Below are 21,192 nucleotides of genomic sequence, written 5' to 3'. Positions count from 1 at the left end.
TCTTACTTGATTTCAGTACAAAGTGAGGTGAATTTGTTTACTTAGGGATTTAAACATCTTAAATCTAAGTTGTTTTCCTTTGCACTGCAGTGAGCTTGCACAGGCATTCTTCACATCCTTGCTGAGAGACAGCAGCTTGATAAATCACTCCATCTGACAAGAGCAAGTTTTTACTTCTTGACTGGTACCTTCAGCCCACTCACAAATGAGGTGGGTTTTTTTCCATTCTTCAGATGTCTGGTTATGTGAGAAAAGAATATGTGTATGCAGTGGTAAAATCTGTCATCCCCCTCCTTAAGGCAGAAGTTGTTAGGCTGAGGGAGCAGCAGCTGGCTGTGCCCCCCTGGGGGACAGAGCCTCTGCTGAGTGACCCCAGAAGGGAGCTCTGGGCTCTGTTCCTGCAGCCCCTTGGGAAGAATCTCTTTAGTGTGATACCTTCATTTGAATGATGCTTTCGGGGGAGATTTCTCTGAAAAACATGGATGTGTTTATACATGTGTCCCTTTCTTTGCCTGTTCAGCTTTTTCCATTCTGTGCATTTTGGTCCAGGGATGTGTGTTCAGGGAGATCAGGGCGGATTGCTGGCTGCCTCCACAGCCTGACAGGGCTGTGCTGTGGAAAACCTGCATCCCCTCGATCCTTCTGAAATTGCACAGTGCTAAGTGATTTGTGATTCAGGCTGAAAAGCCCTACTGCTACTTTAGACTTCTGGAAAGTGAGACAAACTCCTGTTTTTCTTATTGCTGCCATGTTGGAGAGCCAGTGTATGAGCTGTGCTGCACATGTAGCTCATGACTTCAGAGCAGCAGCTCTTTAAGCCTCAGTGTCCTTCAGATGCAGGTAGCTGTGGCAGGTCTCAGTGCAGGAGCAGTGCTTCTGCTTCCTGGCATGACAGAGAAGCTGCTCCAGTGCCACAGTACAAGGTAATTCATTTTTCCTTAGATGTCTTTTATTACATAAATTGTCAGCATTACTGTGGTGACTGCACAAATACATCAACAGAATAATGCAGCTGTACTTGTGAGGGTCTGTACTGCAGTCTGGGCAGCTCTGGCATGCAGAACCTTTCGTGATGAGCTCCTGTTTCTTGATTTACTTGCTCTGAAGCAGTAAGTGGGAATATTTGTTTCAGACTTGGAGGTTTTTATTGCATGTATAGAAAGTTGCTCACTTTGTGAAAAGACTGTAATACCAAGTGTTGAAGAGCTGAAAGCCTTCACTGAGTGACAGAATTTAATAAAGCTTGGAAGTTGCTAGCAAAGGAAGGGATATCACCTCAATTGGTTCCCCAGTCTTAAGCAAGTTGGGTGTGATGTAGCACCACTTAAATGCAGACTGCAGCACTTCAAATGCAGCCATAGGCTGGGCTTCTACATTCTGAAAGCTCTTCATCAAAGCTTTTACAGATCATTTGGCTTGTAAGAATACCTGATCAATCTCTCAGCATAACTTTGGACAACATAACTTACACGTCTTTGGGAGAAAGTAAGTTCTTCATAAAAATATTTTTTCATAACCTTTTATTAAATTAAAGGAAATAAAGTATAGTTCTGAAGAGTTTTGGGTTTTTTTTTAATGGGAATTTTTAAAGGAATTTGAATTAAGGATATTGCTAGTTGCATGAAAGGGTAATTAAATATTTATGATACTGCAAAATCAGACTTTCCATATGCCTGCATAAAGCCAAGCATTCTTTTTGTGTTCCTCTTATTTCTGTTCTGAGATTTGGGGTCAGGGGTAAATTAATGACTCTCATGTGTGTCCAAGCTCTGAAGCTCTGCTTTACCCTCTTCCTGTTGTGCAATCTGTTTTCCCAGGAGTTTGTCAGTCACAGTAGAGTAATGCATTTACTCCCTGAACTTAGGCAGGACTCTTGGGGTATTTCATGCCTCCTTTTTCTGGAAGGTGCCTGTAGTGTGATCACAGGCAGCCCATCAGTATTACTTGGACTCTCTGATATCCAAGGTAAAAGGCAATGCAAGAATCATTCTGAAGAACACATCATGAGGAAAAAAACATATTTTTCTCTAGAAGGATTGTGTAGGTGTTTAATACCATCTGAACTTAATGATGTTCTTAGGGAAAAATGTTCAAGCTGCATATCTGAAGGAATGGGATCTATACTTGGATTATTACACTAATATTTGTCATTAGGCTGCCAGACTGGCTAAATCTAGCTCAGGAGCCAAGCCCTTCACCATGGCTTGATAATCCCTCTCTGGTGGGTTTCACCTGGGAATGAAAACACTGCTGAAGTCCAACCAGCCTTTTTACCTGTGTCTAGAAGTAATAAATTATGTTAGGAGTTAGATTAAGCAGAGCTTCAGTGCATTACAGTCTGAAGAATCCATAAAAGTCAATTTGCAAGAGGGCGGTAAAACTTCCGTACTGCCTTCCTGCTGAGCTCCTGCAAGCAGATGCGAAATCAGAGAGGGGGAGGATTGTGTTTATGGCATGTGACTGTTGCCATGAGATTCTTGGTTGCCATCAGAAAGGTAGTTTTGCTAAATGGCTGTGATCAGCAACCAATTGAGACATGGAAAAGTGCTGCATCAAAATAGCATTCCATCAGTTCCTGTGCACCTCTCATCTTCTGTCCCAAAGAGCTGTTCAGCTACCCAGAGCTCAGAAACAAGAAAGCAGGGCCTTTCAAGGTTAGAGTTTGTCATGCCTGGGTAATGCAATTCAGAAGAGCCTAAACACAACAAATCAAAATCTGTAAAGTGATGCATGGCTTCACGCTGCTGTAATTTTGAAAAAGTATGTATAGATTTCCATTCTTCCATTCCAAAGAACCCTTGAAGTATGTCAGGTATTTATAGTTTTGGATGTCTCACTTGTACATGCGAGAGTTAATGACTCACACCTTTCCCAAACAATTGAAGTGCTTCCTGAGTAGCAGAGAAAACATTCCCTCCTCTGCTCCAGTACTGATTCACATTCTGATTCACATTTGTTTGTTGTGTGGCAAACACCATTTGGCGTGTTTACTCCTAGATCTTAATTACCCAGCAGCAGTACTTTGCTCTGTATAGGTCTTATTTCCTTTCCCTCTCTCAATGGTAGCATGAAACAGCACCTAAATTAATCCAAAAATAGTGGCTTGATTCTTCCTCCTTTCTTTCCTCCTGCCACCAGCACCTGTGGGCCCTCGGCTGAACTTGAGTCAACTTGGTAAAGCAGCAGGGAGTCACTCCAGTAGAGAAAAGAGAGATTTAGCACTAGTTTTGCAATTCAGATTGGCTCAGTGATGAGGCTCACAAACATCAGGAGCAGCATACAGGAGGGAGCCACACTGGCACCAGGAGCATGGTGGGGAAGAGGAACCTGTGCAATCTCTGTATTTAACACAATGAAATTAATGAAGTTCTTCATTCTGACTTTTGTTAAAGATTTATGTTGCTTTTTGTCCCTGAAAGAGCTTATCCTGAGGCATGGGAGAGGGAAACAGAGCGTGCTGTGGGGCCAGAAGAGAAGGGAATGGCTCTGGGATCCCTCCCCATGTAATCCCTCGTGGTTACCCAAGCCCTCAGATCAGAGTAGTGTTTTGGCAGCTGTCTTGCACAGGCCATTTTGAAGAGCTGCTTGCACCTCCTGTCCTGTCCCTTGGTTAGCATGTGTACTCGTGTACCTGTGTCCAGAAATGGATGCCAGGAAAAGTGGGCATGAGTGAAGTGCTTGTTTAGCTGAGTTGCTGTTTACCCAGAGGAGTTCAGCCTGTGGCCATGCAGCAGGATGTCAGCATCACCAGCAATGAGTTGTGTCAGACTTTTTTTTACAGCCCCTTGGCCATATTGCATTCCATCTGCTTATCAAGATGTGTTGCTCTCTCATTTGTGCAGAAGACAGGTTCATAGGGCTGTGCTGGAAAGCAGGCCATGGGAACCTCGTGGGCTTAGCCCCTGGAGAGGGGTGGTGCCTGTGGAGCAGCAGATCTGCAGAACAGCAGCAGCAAGATTTGGGAGAGCTGGGTGGGGAGGTGACAACTTTCAGTGCCAAGTTGGTCACAAAATTCATTACCCATACTCTCACATTGTGTACATTTCTGATCCTTTTATTTGAAAAAGTTGGAGGTATAGCCAGTAACTGGTTTCTGAAAAATGTAGTGAAACATTTGTAGGCTAAACGTAGCCTATAGGATATGGTTAAAATAAAGTTATTTATTGGGCTTTGTGACGCAGCATACCTTGAATTTTAGATCCTGTGGACTGTTGTAAAGGCAATCTGTGCTCTGCAGAAGAATCTGTAGCAGCTAGATCAGATCTCTCCAAGATGATCCTCTTGGCATGGGTTGTTACTCAACCACCCTTCATTCTCTTCATTCCTCTGCCCTTTATGCTTCTGCCTGGTTTTCTTCCTCCCTCTTACATGCTTAATGGCATTGTTTCCCTCAATGTATCTCTGCTATTTAAATGTACCAGTGGTACTTGTTGTTCTCCCACTCCCAAGCAACACAGATTGCTTTCCCTTTTGATAATTTTTGCTGTTGATTACCTGTCTGTGTTATTTCTGCTTCATTAATTGCACAAGTTAAATATTTTAACAGATAATCAGTACTACAGAGAGTTTAGCAAAGCAATTTGGCAAAAACACTGGTAGGAAACCAGCAATCCATCCTCTGCCCAAACAAACTAATATATAAACCCAAAGCTTCCCCTCCACATCCCACACAAATGTCTATCTTCACACACAAATAAAAATATTTGGAATGTTATGAGATTCCTGTGGGTTCTTTAAATGAAATGACCTTCTCTTGCTATCCCAGGTTTTAAAAAAATAATCGTTGGAAACCCAAAATGCTTTCCCTGGGCTATTCTCTGACTAGACCACACAGATTGCAGTTTCTGTGTTGTGAGGACAGGGCAGGGTTGTGCTGTAATGGAGTTTATTAGGGAAATCTGGAGTCAGGGCATCCATGGACCAGACAGATTAGGGAATCACAACTGGAAGCTTTCTTTCTGTCATCCTTCTCTGCAGCATTTGAAAAAGAAATTGAACTAATAGCCCTCATACCTCGAAGCTGTGCCTTCAGGGAGCCATTATGTTCATTCCTCTTTGCACAGAGGCTAAATTTATTTTATAATCAAGTGTTGTTAATGCACAGAAGAACATCTGGTTTTTAATGCTGGAAAATAAGCAGAATTTGTCTTCTGAGTATATTGCAAGTGGTGCTGCAGTTCTGGAAAAATCATTTTTGTTCAGGTTTTGGGAGTTGAAAATAATTCAAAATTTTAGAAGCTTCATGGAATTAGGAGTACAACAGAAAAGATTTGCTTATTTTTAGAAACTTAGAAAGCTGCTTCTTGGGGTACTTTTGGCTTGTTCTCTGCTGTCTACAAAAAAAAACATGAAACATGTCAAGCTGTAATCCATGTCTTGAAAACCACTCTTTCTCCCAGGCTGTATTGTCCATCAGATGATTTTGGTTATCTTTGGAGTCTTGGTAATGGTCGATTGTAACAAGTGAGGCTGTAACTTGTTGCAGTATCTGGTTGGTCTTGTTGGGTTTGCATATTAATGAAAAGCAGAATAAAAAGCCTGTCTGCTTTTCCACCAGGTTCTCATAGAAGGAGTTTTGTCTCCAGAACATTTTGGCAGGATTATTTAGTGATTTCATTCTGATGTGTCGAATACATTCACATCTTAACAAATAAATTTGGCTAGGATTGCAAGTAATTGTTTGTATAATATATTGCAGCAGTTGTATTTTGGTAACTTGCTATTCTTTTTCTTTACTTCCTTGGTTTTTAGACATAAATAGAAACGTGTTGTCCTTTATCCATATATTGAGAAAATCAGTTTACACCTGCCTCCAGGTGCTAAATTGTCCTTTTCCAGCAAGTTCAGTTTAGCTAATCTGGGAGATGGACTTAATGAGTTTCTTATGCCAATAACTCAGTCCAAAGTCAGAGCCACATAAAAAATACCAGTCTGGAATCCTGAGCCTGGTAGTGACTGCATCCTTTTTGTCAGAGGCTCAGGGAAAAGGGGACAAGATCTCTTCCCAAAAGAAGAAAGTTTCTTTAGGGACCAGCTGCTCATTTTTGGATTTTGTTCAGAGAACTAATCAAATTGGATCTTCAAAACTGAAAGCCAGCTATTAATGTGGATTCAAGAGACAAGCTGTTGCCTATCTAAGAAAATTACTTCCATTTTTCTGTTCAGGGTGAAAAACAAAGCTGAAGTGACCAGTTTAAAACGGTGTGAGAGCATTTTTTTCCTGTGACTTTTACTCTGTGTGGGTAGGAGGGAGGAATTAATGAGGTAATTCTGTCAGAATTTTTTGATTAGATGATCTGCCAATTAACCAATTATTTTTCTACAGGTCGATTATATTCTAAATAAGCTTTGGTGATTGAAAACTTACCCAACTTCTTGTGAAAGCTTGGAATAATTCTTGCAAGAAATGTGTCCTTGTACCAAACTGCCTAATGAAGTAGATGGTGTTTGATAGCCACACGCCAAATGTAGATAAATATTTTATAGTTATGGATCACTTATCCAACCCATTTTAGAGTAATGGATCTGGTCTCTGCTCAGCTGGAGCTTTTATGCTGCTGTTTGTCCTTTTGGGACTTAGAGGAACAGGGAAGCACTTGAGGTCAGTGGAAAATTTTCAGTGTCAGGGTGGAAAGATTAAACTTATGGTGGAAAGACAAGTCTGTTCATGTTTGGAAAAGGTGGATGAACAGTTTTTAAGTGAGAAGTGTCAGTTTTATGACCAAAACAATTCACAGAAGTGCATCAATTGTCCTGAGCTACTTACTTTACACTGTTTTTCCCCTTTTTCTCCAAAGGAGTTGAAATACATTTTTTTGAACCTGTTAACTTTGGATTGTTTTGTGTGGTGGTATCACTTTGTGTAAGCACAACACTGGAAAAAAAAAACAAAACAACTGTGGAATATCTTATTTCCTTGAAAAAATGTTTTTACTTCTCTCAGTTTGGGGCAGAAAACAAGTTCTTGGAAAACTGGAATTTATGGCGGTTTTTTAACCATTCCTAAGTAGAGAACTGGGGTTCCAATCCACTTTCCCTGTGGTTCCTCATTTTCCTGTCCTGGTCTGTTCCATCACCACACCCAGTGCATCCCTCAGTGGCCTTTTTGTCGGCCCTGCCAAGGACAGGATTGAGCTGTCAAGCCTTCCTCAGCAGGCTTTGCTTACTAGATGGTACCTTCTACACCAGAATTTGCAGACTTTAAGACACAGTACTTCTAACACTCCTTTTATTTGGCTGGCAGTTGTTAAGGGAGGGCATGTAGCAATAAACTTAATTTTCTTAGAATACCAGTATGGGCGTGCAATTTATAGAAAATTAGTCCAGTGGAATAAGTGTTAAAGTTTATTGAGAATGTTATATCATGCCCAACTCAAGTTTTTACCTAAGAATTGCAACAGTTCTGGAAGAGCGTTTCTCTAAATGTGTTTCCATGATCAGAAATAACTTACAAAAAAAAAATTGCAATGACATGGTAGGAAATTAGAGTTGCCTCTTGTATATAATCTTGACCTGAAGTAATATGAAAAGCACGAAGCTGAAGTTTTCTTGTGTGTGGGATTAGTTTCCAGCCAGATTAGGGAGCACATCTATCAGGCTGATTACACAACCCACAAGCACTTTCATCAGCTCCAGCTGCCAGAGAAGTGCAGGGATAGTCCAAAAGCGCAGATTTTTATCTTCTTACACAGATTGTAAATCCCTACCTTAAGAAATGTTCTGTTAACATGCAGATGGGCTCAGGATGGCTCAGCTGCTTCCTTGCACTTTAAAGAGAAAAACAAAGCTCCAGAAGCTTTGCTTTAAATGGACTTGTGTAGGGAGTAATGGGAGTAATCGATCATTTTGTGAGTAAACTTACTACTGATTAAATTTGGATGGTTTGGAGCAGAATGCCCAGTAAACACATCTTGTACCTTACCAAAGTAAAAGGGTTCTTCTTCATCAAGTCTGCTACACTGCTGTATTCCTACTGCATCAGTTTTGCCCAGTTTTTAGCTTCAGATTAAAAGTTCCAGACAGATGTCTAGACTTGCAAGATACTGGAATTAGAGGTGTCGGTGTCACACAGTGAGCTGAAATGTGCTGGATTCAATTGTGATTGTTTTCAAGCTTCCTTTTTTTTTTAACCTAAAATAATTATACCTTAATATCTAGTCTGTCAGTCCAGATTCTTCACTTGCATTTCAGTTGATTTTTCAGGTTCATTTTGGAGGCTGTATCTTCCCAGGCATGGAGGGGGGTGACAAGATGCTGCTGATAGTGGCACCACTCCAAGAGCTGTGTGTCTCTTTCCTGGTGTGTAAATGTTCAGGATCAGTTTTTAAAAAGTGCATTGGTCTGTGTTACTCTTTCCTTAGGGAAGCACTGCTTAGGCTGGACTGGCACAGAGTTCTTTTGGCTCAGCTCTTTTCACTGCTTGGCATTTCATCGTGCCAAGGCATGCTCCAGGCTCAGCATTCGTTTGCTGCACTGAATAACTGAGCTGATAAAGGTACTGAGTACTTGCTCCATCAGGCAGGGGCAGGACTGTGTGCTGATTGCTTAGTGGCTGATAAAAAAAATGTTTAAATTGAGAGATTATGTCCCTTTGTTTCTCAGTGCGTTACTTCTTGTTCCCTGTGTAATGGACTTGTCTCATTTCCATGTGTGAAACACTGTCTTGTCCTGTTGGATGTCAGTCTGTTTTTCACTTGGGATTACTGCAAAGACGTTTTTGAAATGTTTAGCTTACAACAGGTAATTGATCTTTCCTTAGTAATACTGTTTGTATTCTCCAAGCCCTTTGAGAAAAGGTATCTCATGGGTCTTGAGTAGATGATAAAACAGTGATAATGAATAGTTTGCTTTTATGGACCTAATTGAGAAATAAATTTTGCCCTCTGACATCCAGTACACTTTACCCTGTAGTAGTTGCACTTCAAGATGATTTCTTTTTTTCTTGCTTAAGATAGACTTTTGGTGAAAAGTGTCCTGTGGACCATGTCCATGTACAATCTGCATTGCCATCAGCTGCCATCCTCCTCATCCAGCAAGTCACACTTGAGGGATCTCATTTGAGATAATAACTAATGCAGAGAATCTCCAGCCTGTGCTCAGCTTGGAGCTTGAACACAGTAATTACACACATTTTTAGCCTCTAGTGAGCATTTGTGCTAGGAAAGGAACAGATCAAGACTGAGAGAGCAGGCAAATCGTAACTGAGCATCCTTCTCAGGTAAAATGCTTTTACATTTTTCATATTGCAGGAATGATCACTTAGATGAATGTTTGAGCATTGATAGTTTGAACACTTGGGAGAGGCTCAGGGCTGTGCAGGAAGGTGGGGATGCAGTGTGCTTTTCCTTCCCCCAAAAATACCAGTCCAGAATTCCCCTGGGAGCCTGTGCAAATTATGAATCCACAGAGAAATAAGTGACTGCTCTGTGGAGGGATGGGGATTTCAACAAAGCATTAGTAGCTTATTAAAAATCTCCTCTGCAGAGGGTGGAAATGTTATGTTTCAGTAAGGTTTTTAGGTTGTTAGCTGCTGCAGTGCTTCTTGTTCTTACCCTGAAAGTCCAAAGAAAATGATGCTGAGTTGTGACAGTGTAGCCCAGTTTCAGGATGCCCTGCTTAAGGGAATATTCATAGGGCTTAATAATGTATTATTCAGCTTTAAGGTTTATTTGTGAGATTTGAATTCAGGAAATGGCATTGTTATGCAAGAACTGGAGCAGCTAAAAGGAAAGGAGATTAATATGCTCTGATTTCGAAGGGGAAGCTGGGGTTGAAGGATTATGTTGGCTCAGGCACTGATTTTCATATTTAACTATGAAACTTTTTCCTAAACTTATTTTTCTTCAGAGCTGAATTGGGATTCAGGATCAAAAATACGTTACTGATGCATAGAAGCTGAAGATATTTCTAATCTTTGTGCAGAACTTTTCCCACTGATTCAGGAGATCTGGGCATGCTTCACTGTAGGCATTTTTTCCAGGGACTCATTAAAATGAATGCACAAGTAGCATCAGATCATTTTTATTCAACTATGTTATTAACAAAATGGAAAGTTGAAGTGATTAAGCCATGAAACTGTAACTGTCCCTTGGGAGCAGCTCAACAATTGTGCTTCAGAATGTTTCCTATTTGAATTCAGTGCTTACTTCAACAGAGGAGAGAGGCAGCAGCACAGAGATGAGCTTGTGTGTCTACAGATCGACAGGCTGGCATTTGCGGAGGAGTTTACATTGTGTTACATTTAAAATGGAGTATTTAATGTCAGATTTTTTTATCCAGTTGGTGTATATTTTATATATTTCATTTTCTTGCCATGTATAGTAACTGCAAGTCTTAAAAAATAGAAAATTTCAAAGTTCTGTAAGGTTTCATGCCGTAAATTCTGTCACAAGATACCGTTTGGAATTCCAGTATAAAAAATTTGGTATCTCACATCGCTTTCTCTTACTACTGAGAAAAGCACAGCATTGCAGCTTTGATGTTATGTTCGTTTTTCATGGAGAGAAAATCTCTTTGAACGGAGGAATGAGTTATAAAGGAGTAAGATTAGAGAAAATTAATCTATAGCAATGAAGTAACTTAAGCTCCTCAGGGAATGCATACCTTGTCCTGTTAAAAAAAATAAATTAAATCTCTGCAGTTTCCGAAAGGGAAATAAAGATTGTCAATAACTTAATGAAGTATCTAATAAAAAGTTAGTATTGAAAGCTACTGACCTGAAGGGCAGTTGGAAGAGTAATTTGTCCATGTAATCTTTCTCTCCTGTCTATAGGAAGACCTGGGGCTCTTCAGGCATAACTTATGTCCTGTATTCTGTGTGCACCTTGTCAGGTAACGTGTTGTAACTTTCAGGACAATCAGTGTGCATTGGGAGCCTTATTTCCCACTGCAGCTGGACTGAGAGAGGGGATTCTGGCATCCTCAGCTGGGCAGGTCCTTGGGGGTTGGAAGTACCATGGCCTTTGTAATTTTTCCAGCAGCATCTCAGCAGCCTCCAAACAACCGAGCTGTCAAACGGAGCATTTGTGTGTGGTCTGCAGGCAAAATGTTCTGACCTGTTATGAATGAGAAAGTTGTTCTAAAACTTTTAATGCCTGAGGAGTGTGTGTGAAAAATAAGGTTCCCAACTGCAGAAATCCCTGCTGAGCAGTGTGCAGGCTGGGCAGAGGCAAGGTGAGATGCTCTGGTGCATAATTACACCCATTCTCAGTAAGTGTACATGGTATGTTCATTTCTTCACTGCATATACCACAAAATACCTGGTGTTTATGGCCCACCAGTGTGTTAGGAAATGCCTCATAGGACTGTGTTGCCTTATGATTTTTAATTAAAACTTTATAATGGGATGTGCAAATAAAATTTACTGGGGACTGAGACTTTGAGGCAGAAACCTCAAAACTTTGGGAGATACTATTTAGAAAATTCTAGCTAACATTCACCTGTATAAATACGAATCTTTAACATGTTAACAGAGATATTCTCTCACTTGCAGGTAGCAGATCTTTAAAGATCTGTGACAAAAAACAAATGGAGAAAGGCAGCAAATCTTAGTAGCCTAATTATTTTTTTTTAAAAGGCATTTCTGGGCTGAACCTTTGGTAATTGTTATTCCAGGGAAAGCAACAATAATTTTCACTTGTTCAAACTTCAGTGCCATTAAAGAATAGTTCTCGGTTTTCTGCTGTTCCTCCTTTAGAAGTGTTTGTTGCTTTTGGCAGGTGAGGGCGCGAGAAAGCTCAGGATGGTTTGGTTATTTTGGAGGAGCTGGAGCTGTGTGAGAAGATAGGAATTTCTGTTTAGAATGGAAAACTGATCCTAATGGTCTCTTTGGAGACAGAATGGTCTTTCAAAAATTCGTTTACTTCTGGATATTAGAAAAGCACTTTTCTGTGGAAGAAAAGTACGTTGGGACTGAAATATGGAACCGCTGAACATGTGTCCAGACAAATTACACCAGTTACTGGTTTTTATTTTGATTAAAAGTAACCTTAGAGATGTGTTCCTGTTCGCAACAGCAGTGTTATTCTGGCAGTAGTTGCTTTTCTTGCTGTATTTGTACTTCATCCACTGTTCACCCTCACTGTGCTCGTCTCATGGGGTGTGGCAGGGTGAGTGCTGCCAGTGAGCAGTAAGGAATTCCATCAGGAGACTGGCCCCAGTCACCCTGCAGCTCATCCAGAGCTGGAGTTTTTCCTTTGCAAACGGGGATAATGTTTGTTTAGCCACAACTGTGTGGGTCAGGTTGTGCTGGATAGGCTGAGATATTGTTGTGTTCCTCTGACAAGTTGATGCATACACATTTTTATTTTAAATATTTAAGTTTTTATATATAATGAACTTGATGTAACCTTATGAAAGCCAGAAGGAAAAACTGTATTTGTCAACATGCCATGTTTTTATTTTTCTTCCATGAACATACTAATATTTAATATTTATTTATAACTAATATTTAATCTTCAGCATGTCCCAGATCATGCACTGAAATAATAATTTTGCGCTATCAGATCACCTTTTGTCTAAGATGTTGTTTTTTTTTTTTTACTAAGCTGGAATTAGTTGTTCTGAGTTTAATTAGGTTTAAGCATTAAGGACACACTCTAATTGTGAAAGAAAAGTTGAAAAGATACCACTTTTTCCTTCAACTTTGTGTCCTCTTTCAAAGTAATATGCAATATGAAACCTCAATAAAAGCTCTCTTTACAGGAAGATAACCATTATTCTTTTGATAATTTCTATCAGCACTATTTATGGAATAGTTACCCATTCCTTGTTTCTATTAATTCATGGTTCTTCTGTTCTATTTTAAGTGCTGTTTTTTCTCCTTTTAGTCCCAAAATGTCATCAAGCAGTTGAACAGTCCCTGTGCCATGGCCCACTGGAAAAGCCTTCAGGGGTGGGTGTAGCTTTAGGAAAGAACAAGTGTCAGACACACTTGGCTTTGACAAGGCAGCACTGGGCTGTGCTTCTCTGCTTGCAGCAGAAGCTGCTGTGAGTAAAGGGGCTTTGGTAAAAAGGAAATTGTAATTAGGAAAATAGCATGTTCCTTAATTGCTGCCATTTCAGAATGATCGACAGTAAAATGGGAGTTTGTGTCCTGGCTTTTGAAAGATTAGGATAGGATGGGCTGTGAGAGGCACATCTGGGTTTTAAGTGGTTTTAGCCTACATCATGTAGCAGTTCTGCATGTTGATTTTGTAGCTGGAAGGGAGAGTTCACTGGGCATGTGGAGAGGGAAGGGAAGGTACAGCAGCTCATACACAATGTCTGGAAAAAAATCCCTGGAAAAAACCCACATGATCCATGTAAATGGAGTGAGAAACAAGCTTCCCAGCTTCTGTTCCTACACCTGCCTAGCAGAGCCAGGGAAGAGCACAGGGTCTCCTCCTTTCCCACAGAGCACAACTGGGTGTTCCAGCCTGCTCCTCCAGCATTTAGATTATCTCCTTCAGAAAGACTTCAAAGCAGGCACAGGAATATGGTAACTGTGTGGGATCTGATACAAGAGGAGATCTAAGTGGAGAGCTTCCCTCTGGAGGCAAACCCTCGTGGCTGCTGGGTGTTTGTGCAGAGAGAATAGAGTGTATTTGTAGCTGGAGACACCACGAAAACCAAGCAATTGGTGTTAGGGTTATTTTTGTTGGTTTTCAGTCATAAACTGCAGACCAAACTGCATCATCATAATTCCTTCCCAGATACTCGTATCAATCCCTGTGTAAGGAGTGTCTGGTGGGAATAGGGATGCCCTGCTGGGCCAGGTACAGAACTGAGTGTTAGTCCCAGGACAAGACCCTGGGCTGTCTTTTCCCCCTGCTCCTGGTTCTGTGTTGTGCTGCCAAAGTGAGTATTTGATGTTGGATGTGAGATTTGTCCCTGGGCACACTTGACATTTGTAGAGGGCTGGTATTTATTCTATGCAGAACCAGACTAGACTGGTTTTGTCTACTTAAATAGCAAATTCAGAAGATTTTTTATCATTTGCCATATTGAATAATTTTCAAACCTTTTCGATCTCATTTTCAGCAGAGCAAGTTTCTTAAGGTTCCTGATGTTGTGTCTCTAATAATACAGGCTTTTAGATGTGGATGGTTCTTTGGCTGCCAGGTTATTCCACAGAAGAACATTTGCAGAGTATTTATTGACTGATACATCCTAATGGCCTCTGAAACACTGTATCTTGGTTTGGTCTGGAAATCTGAGTAGGTATCACATTCTTTTTGTTTCTCTTTTGGGATGAGGTTAATGAGTCCTGTAAATTATTAAGGGCTATGCTCTCATCTTCCAGGCCTGATTTCTGTGGATAGGTGCTGTGTGCTAGAACTGCTCTTTAGCAGATGGACTGATGGCTGCCTGGATGTATTATTGATGATTTAGTGGGAATTTCCCTGTCTGGAGAAGGGTGGTAGCCTGATAGAAATGCTTTGCATAGGTAGGTGATTTTAAAATATTTGACAGTTATTTCTGAAGGTGTGTTTGGCCTCGTGCCATGGGTAACCAGCATGAAAAGTTGTCCTGGGAGGCAGATGGAATCCTGTCTTGCAGTTCTCTCGCTGCAAACAGACAGGGGTTTTGTTATGGCTTTGGTATAATCTATTGCTTTTCCTTGTAAAAGCAGTACAATTTTATTTAGCATGTCTTCATAAATATATTGCCATTTCTGCTACTGTTTTACCACTCAAAAACGGGCTGTTAAACAAAGCTAAAGCAATGAAGCAGAAAAGATTCCTAGAGTTGAGTGTGGCTACTGTGGTATCCTACCTATTATCAAAACCAGCTTCCAAGTGTTACTGCCAGCCATCAGGCAGGGAAACGGGCATTATCCTGCCTGAACTCATAATCCTTGAAGTTTGAATCTGCTCTTAAAGATCTAGTGAGACAAAATTTTATTGCTATGTATCCCATTAAGAGAATATATTACCAGTATATGTAGGATAACTTTTCTGCTAATGTACAGGTTTAAAATGTTTTAGGGACATAAATCAATACCTTAAAATGAAACCCAAAGCTCAGGATGCCCATTTCCTTTAAGACATGGCTCGTTCAGGATTATTAATAACTCTTAGTGGTAGACCTCCACTTAGGCTTGTCTAAATCTGGATTGCCACAACTTTATCTTGTGACATGTCCTCCATCACTCCCACTCCATGTGGCTCCACGTGGTGGCACTGCCCTGGTTTCCAGCTGGGTCACATCTGGATCTTCTCTGTGGGATAATGCAAGCATGGGAAGGAGCAGGGGCCAGTGACAAGGGCAGGGCAGTGCCAGCCCAGATTTAGATTGATTTCAAGGGTTGTAGATCCACACCCTTTTGAAGCATCACTTGTTTGGAATATATTATCTTCACGTTTCCACTAAGCCTGGAAGTTTCTAGTTGAAATGGATTTTAGATTAAGCAGAGAATTTGCAAAACAATAGGAGAGAGAAAAATGGTGTCATGAGTCATAAGCATGGGACCTTCCCCCACTGTCTGCTCAGAGCTGCTGAGATCCCGAGGATTAGCTCACAGAAGAGCTGTAGTTTCCAGCATCCAGTCAGTCACTATGTCCATTGTACTTTCAGTTTGCTGGAATAAAAGAACCAGATTAGTCATCAGAATTTAGGGTGAGCATAAAACTCGGTAATTCTTGACCACTTTTTTGGACAACACAGCTCAGATGGTGTGCTACATGCTGATATTTATTCAATGTTTATTGGTTTGATGTGTTGGCAAAGGGGCTGGAAGTGCCTCATGGATGTGGGGCATTTGGGTTGGTCTGTCTCTGTATTTATTGTTGTGCAGCTCAGCAGTCAAATGTGTTCTGCAAAGCTGCCAAATTGCCATGATGTCCAAGTGTCTCACTGGAGTCCTTTTAATGCTGGTCTTCAGATGAGACTGAGAAGGATTGCTGCCTAGATTTATTGCTAGATCATTTCCTAAGCCTGAGGAACTCCTACCTGTGGGCCACAGCCTTTTTGAGAAGCAAGGAGTTAGGAAATGTTTGGCTGCTGAGTTAATGGGGATTTGAGGACTCAGAAGGGCTTCCTTACAGCCTGGCTTCCAGGCAGCTGGCTGTCCCCATCCCCCTTCCTGCGGGACTGCAGCACTCCCTGGAAATTGGGAAACCCTTCCCTTTGCAGGCTGCTGGTGTGTGACAGCCTTGATGAGCATTCCCTGCTCCTGGAGCAGCTGCCAGGATGGTGCTCAGCTCGCCTGGCACTCAGCCACCACTTTGGCGTCCCTAAGAACGTTCTTGTAAACACCAAAGCATATTGTCTCCAAAAATACAAAATACTTAATTCCACACCCATCCCTGTCTTCTTCCCAAGCCACCTCTAAGTGTAAATTAAGGCATTTTCTTGAACTCTGGTGTTAGACGGTTTTTGCATGGATTTTTGGAATTATACCATTCAGTAATGGCATTATTGACAAAAGAGATATTTCTTTCTGTACATTTGGGAGGATAATGTGGCCAAACTTGGAATTACAAAGCCTAGAAATGTTTTTGGGCATTGAGTAGTAAATCATTATTTTGGGCAACTTTGTGTGGCCCTGTTCTGAAGACTGATATCAAATAGTATATTTGCATTGGCAAAGTGAAGTGTGTTTAAATTTTCTACGGAACTTAGAATTTGTGTGACTGTGGGATGATTAAAAGATGTCCTCTCGAGATTTAACCATTTAAATGCTGCTACTGTGAATCTGCTCCCTACTTGTCATTGTCAAATCCCTCCTTCATCTTTAGTTTAACATCACTCTTCCCCACTCTTAATGTTTCTGTAGCTCATTTCAGGTGTGAACAGAAAGCTAATTAAAGCTGGGATTGTATCTGTGGTGTCACTGCAGCCCAGTAAAGCTTGACTGCTGTTTTTTCCTGGTCATTCCTTTCCTCTCTGTGCTGTGCCAGCACATGTTGGTGAACCCAGCCAGGGAAGTGATTCATCTGGGGAAGGAGAATCCTGCCAAGAAGACCCAACTGCCAGCATAAACCCATGTGGTCTTGGGTGCTTGGGCTGGCATGGGAACAAACAGCTGGGGGAGAAAAGGCAGGAGTTGTGTAAGATTGTTCTCCTGCTGATAAAGTTATAATGGAGCCAACAGCCTAAAAATTCAGGTTATGCCTAAAAATAAGTGATAGGTAAATTGGACACACACAACAAAAGAGACAGTAACCACCATCAGGGTCTCTTTTTTCAGATCTCTCTGCTGATTTATCCAGGTCAGGTCCTTACTAAGATAAATTAAATCGAAGCATACTCGTATAACTGATGCTGATGAGGCTCAGGCAAAGTACTTGATTGCTGAAGTTCCATGCAATGAGGCTTTTCTGGTGCAGCTTTTGTGGGCCAGGTTTGCAGGTTGCAGCCTCTTTGAGGAGCACTGCAGAAGGTGCTGTTTGTGCTGCAGGGGTGGGGTTGGTCGCTGGTGCCCTTTGTGCAGCCCCTGTGGACCAGGACCAGCCCCCTGACCCACACCAGCCGCTTCCATCTCCATGTGCACATTGCTCCTCTGACTCAGCTTTGGGTCTGTCAAGGTGAACGAGGAAGACAAGAATTCCCCATGGATCATATTCCTCTTGGTTTTCCCTTTGTTTTTCTCTAGGCTGGAGCCAGGCTGGCAGCTCTGCAGTTGCTGTTGTGTTTGTAGCACTGTGTGGCTCGTACAGTGATGAGTTAGAGCAGGGCAGTGGGGAGAGCATCCTCAGAGTCCCTGTAAGGACACGATTCAGTGCAGCTCTTGCTGCTGCCGGGGCAGTTCCTGAGCACTCTGCCTTTGCCTCTCCTCCCCAGCCACTGCTGCCACCTCAGATCTCTGCAGCTGATTTCGTGGAGGAGCTCAGGAGCAGAGCCTGGCAAGGGCACAGAGCTGCCTGCTGTGTGAGGAGTGGGTGGGCATAGAAGAAGCAAAGCAGCGTGGCTGCCAGCAGAGGCAGGGAAAGGGCTGAATCCTGTCGTTCATCTGCCAGCACAGCCTGTGTGACTGCACTCAGTGCCACAGGTGGTGCAGATAAGGAGCCTTGCCTGTGGCACCGGCGCTGTGCCCGTCACACCTTCACTGCTCGGTGTGTGTCAGCTCTCAGCTCTCCTCAGTGAAACCAAACCCGAGCCAAGCTGCAGCACTGCCATCAGCTTGTGCAAAGCTCAATTCAAAAAGGAAAAATTACTTCCCCTTTAGCAAACCCACAGCTAAGGGCATTTTGCTAAAAGGAGGAGAACCCTGATGCATGTGTTTTTGGTGGTTGGTTTTTGTGGTAAATTGTGAACCTGTAGTTTAAGTGTAACTTCTGAAACTCACAAATAAGCATTTGCAATGAGCACTGAAGTACAGACACCTGATGCTTTGGTTAGGTGGCTTTGTCACAGTGCTCCAAAGGTGGTTTTTTTTTTAGGGAAGCATGTTGTGATAGCATTGGCCATCATGCTGCTCTCATCTGCCTCTCTTCCATCACACATACAAGAAAAAATAAGCTATGTTAAACTTCATTATTTTCAAGCCCCATCATAGCTAACAGTTTTCCATTGTCTTCTATTCTGTTGGTTTCCTACAAGAGGTTCTCAAGCTGCAGTCTTCAAAAATACATTTCTCTACAGCTTCTTACTGAGCAGCTTCTCTTTGGCTGCAGAGTTTGAGTGTGTGTGGCAGCCTGCAAGAAGCAGCCAGTCTGCACGGGACCCTGTTAGATCACTTCAATTACTGGCTTTGGGAAGCAGTCCCATCCAGGTCATGCTCCCTCTCAGCCCTCTGGCATGGAGGTAAGTGCTGACATGTGTGATGCTTCCATTCATAGTGGCATCTGGTAGAGGAAAAAGCTTCAGTTCAAAATGCATACACAGAATTGTAACTCTTAAGTATCTTCTTCCTCCAAGATCAGGGAATAATCAGTTTGCTTCCCTTCTATAAGGAAAATTAGCTCAAAAATTCTTAAATTATAAAGGGAAAGAGGGTTTACCTTAGTGTGCATTTCTAAATATTTTTACTTGTTACATAGCTATTTTCACACTAGTACATGCTTTTCTATGCATAGAAAATTTGTATAATGCTCCAAATTCTGTGTGGAAAGAGGTCTGAGCCTAAAAGGAAATAAAGGCAATGGCAATGACTCTCTGAGCTGTACTTGGGCTTCCAGGATGCTAATGCCTGTGTCAGAGGAGATAAAGTGAAGGGAGACTGCATGAAACCCATCAGAGCTGTTAAACTGTAGCAGTGCAAAGCTGCTGGTATTTTAAATAATGGTTAAAATAAATTCCTGTCGGTTAGTGCCGGACTATTTGAAATTCCCCTAGGTTTAAATAAAAAGGGAGAAGGAATTTTAACCAGCTCATTTGATAGAAAAATGACCTGCAGATGGGGTTTGAGAGAATAATAGGCAGCAGATTACAGTGGGGAAATCATGGCAGAGCATCAGACTTTGATGGGTTTATGCAGAGTGGGCAGTGGGGAGCTGGGAAGAATTCCCATTGCAAACCAGCACAGCACTCATTTTGTTTCCACTGCCTGTAGCTCTTCATTGCAGCATCAAGTTTATGAAGTCATATATGCTGAAAAGCTTTAAAATATCAGAAGTGTTATGTGATATGCAAATATCAGTGAGTTTTCTCCTGTTTATATGCCTATTTTCAAGAACGGTCATATGTGGACAACCTCGTGTCTCTTCCAATCTTGACCTGCTATCATCAAGGGCAAATACCCCTTCCCTAGTTCCTAATGTCCTGAAGTGTGTTTAGCAAATACTGAATTTTATCAACACTTAAGATAATGTGCTGAAAATATAAATATAGTTGAGGTTTTTCCTTCAAATTATCATAACTCTGCCAAATTAGAAGGATTTTATGAAGAAGGCAAAAATTTTACACCTGCCAAAATTCAATTCTAAAGTGAATTTCTAAGTGGAGAAGCTCTTAAGTACATATACAGAGTAGCACTGGAATATCTTTTTTTCCTTTCCTCTGTCTTACTCTTGGGAAAATCTAAAATACACTTGGTGTAACTTAATAACAAAAAAATTGAGATTGCTGTGGCAGACTACAAAAAAATTAAATATTCTTATGAATAACACCTGCTGGGATTTTTTGTTAAATAATGGAAGCCAACATTTTTTATGCAATTCACAACATTTACAAGCACATCTGTGATCTGAAAAAATATACTGTAAAATTCCTGTGTGGGGTTCTGCAGCCCAGGGATGCAAGAGCATGGAATGTTTTGTGTGTGCCTCCTGTGGGATTTTTCCTTTTCCTTTTTTTCTTTTTTTAATAATACAGTTTTGGGTATTTGAGATGCTTACCAGAGATTAGAAGTGGGGTGTTCCTCAAAAATGTTAATAGGACACTTTGTGGCAGCAAATAAACCATGTCCATGTCTGGACTGACCAAACCTTCGGAGCAGATCCAGAGAGGAGCAGGGCCTGCCATGGGTGTGGTTTGCAGCAGCTTTTAATCCAAGATGTTTTCCCCAAGGGGGACGGACTTGCAGTGACCTTACCTGACCTCAGCAGGGCTTCACTGAGGACTCCTTTAGTGAAGAAATGGTGCCAGGAGCTGTTTCCTGCTGTGCCCAGTGTCCACCTGGAGTCAGGTAGTGGTGATAAGGTGAGAAAAGCAACTTTGCCTCTAAGAGCAGCTCCAAAGTGCTTCAGTGGGACCTGAGGGGAGCCTGAGCTGGGTGCCAGATCACAGTGCTGCTCCAGTGTACTTTTGGAAGTGAGTGATAAAGATCCCAGTTGGCTTTTAATCCTGGAAAAGCCGAGTTCCAGGTATTACTCCTACAGCATTAAAAGTGTACAGTGACCAGTAATTCTTTTTTAGCTTCCTTTACTGGCACCCACTCTCCAGTTCTCCACAATCTGTTTCACTGCCTGTACTTCTGTTCTTTCAGTATATTCATACAATTAGAACACAGAGGCTCATTAGTGCCTCTAGCACTGGTGCCCCTTTCTAGATGAGCTGGGAAGTTACAAACTGTGGTGAAATGCTCATTTGAAGGAGAAACAGAGCACACTGAAATTTTTTCAGCTCTGTAAAGCATGAAGGCACAGAAAAATAAGCTGATTTCTACTACAAATCTTACAGTTTGTTCCCTATTTCATATCTTTTAATAATGCTTGAACAGTTCTGCTTGCAAACATGTAGATTCACAGTGAAACTTCTCTTTATTTCCTATGTTTTTTCCCTAAATAAGATTTCTCTCCCTTCAAACACGCCTCTTTGTTCCCACTGCTC

At 41.6% G+C, this 21,192-nt stretch overlaps 1 protein-coding gene across 6 annotated transcripts in view; it reads left to right on the top strand.

The window, feature by feature from the left end:
• PEAK1 (pseudopodium enriched atypical kinase 1) overlaps positions 1-21,192 on the top strand; it is a 111,867-nt gene that overhangs the window by 16,278 nt on the left and 74,397 nt on the right. Inside the window, exon 1 of one of the 6 annotated variants that reach the window (XM_064388673.1) lies at positions 193-210. The exons of the other annotated variants lie outside the window; for them this stretch is intronic. The gene's annotated coding sequence lies outside the window, so the exon portion shown is untranslated. Of the gene's footprint in view, positions 1-192; positions 211-21,192 lie in introns of those variants that run through there. 6 annotated transcript variants of the gene reach the window in all.

Source organism: Passer domesticus, chromosome 14 (assembly GCF_036417665.1).
Source record: "Passer domesticus isolate bPasDom1 chromosome 14, bPasDom1.hap1, whole genome shotgun sequence".
NCBI lineage: Eukaryota > Metazoa > Chordata > Aves > Passeriformes > Passeridae > Passer > Passer domesticus.
The sequence above is the reverse complement of the archived record's forward strand: the minus strand, read 5'-3'. Positions and strand labels throughout refer to the sequence as shown.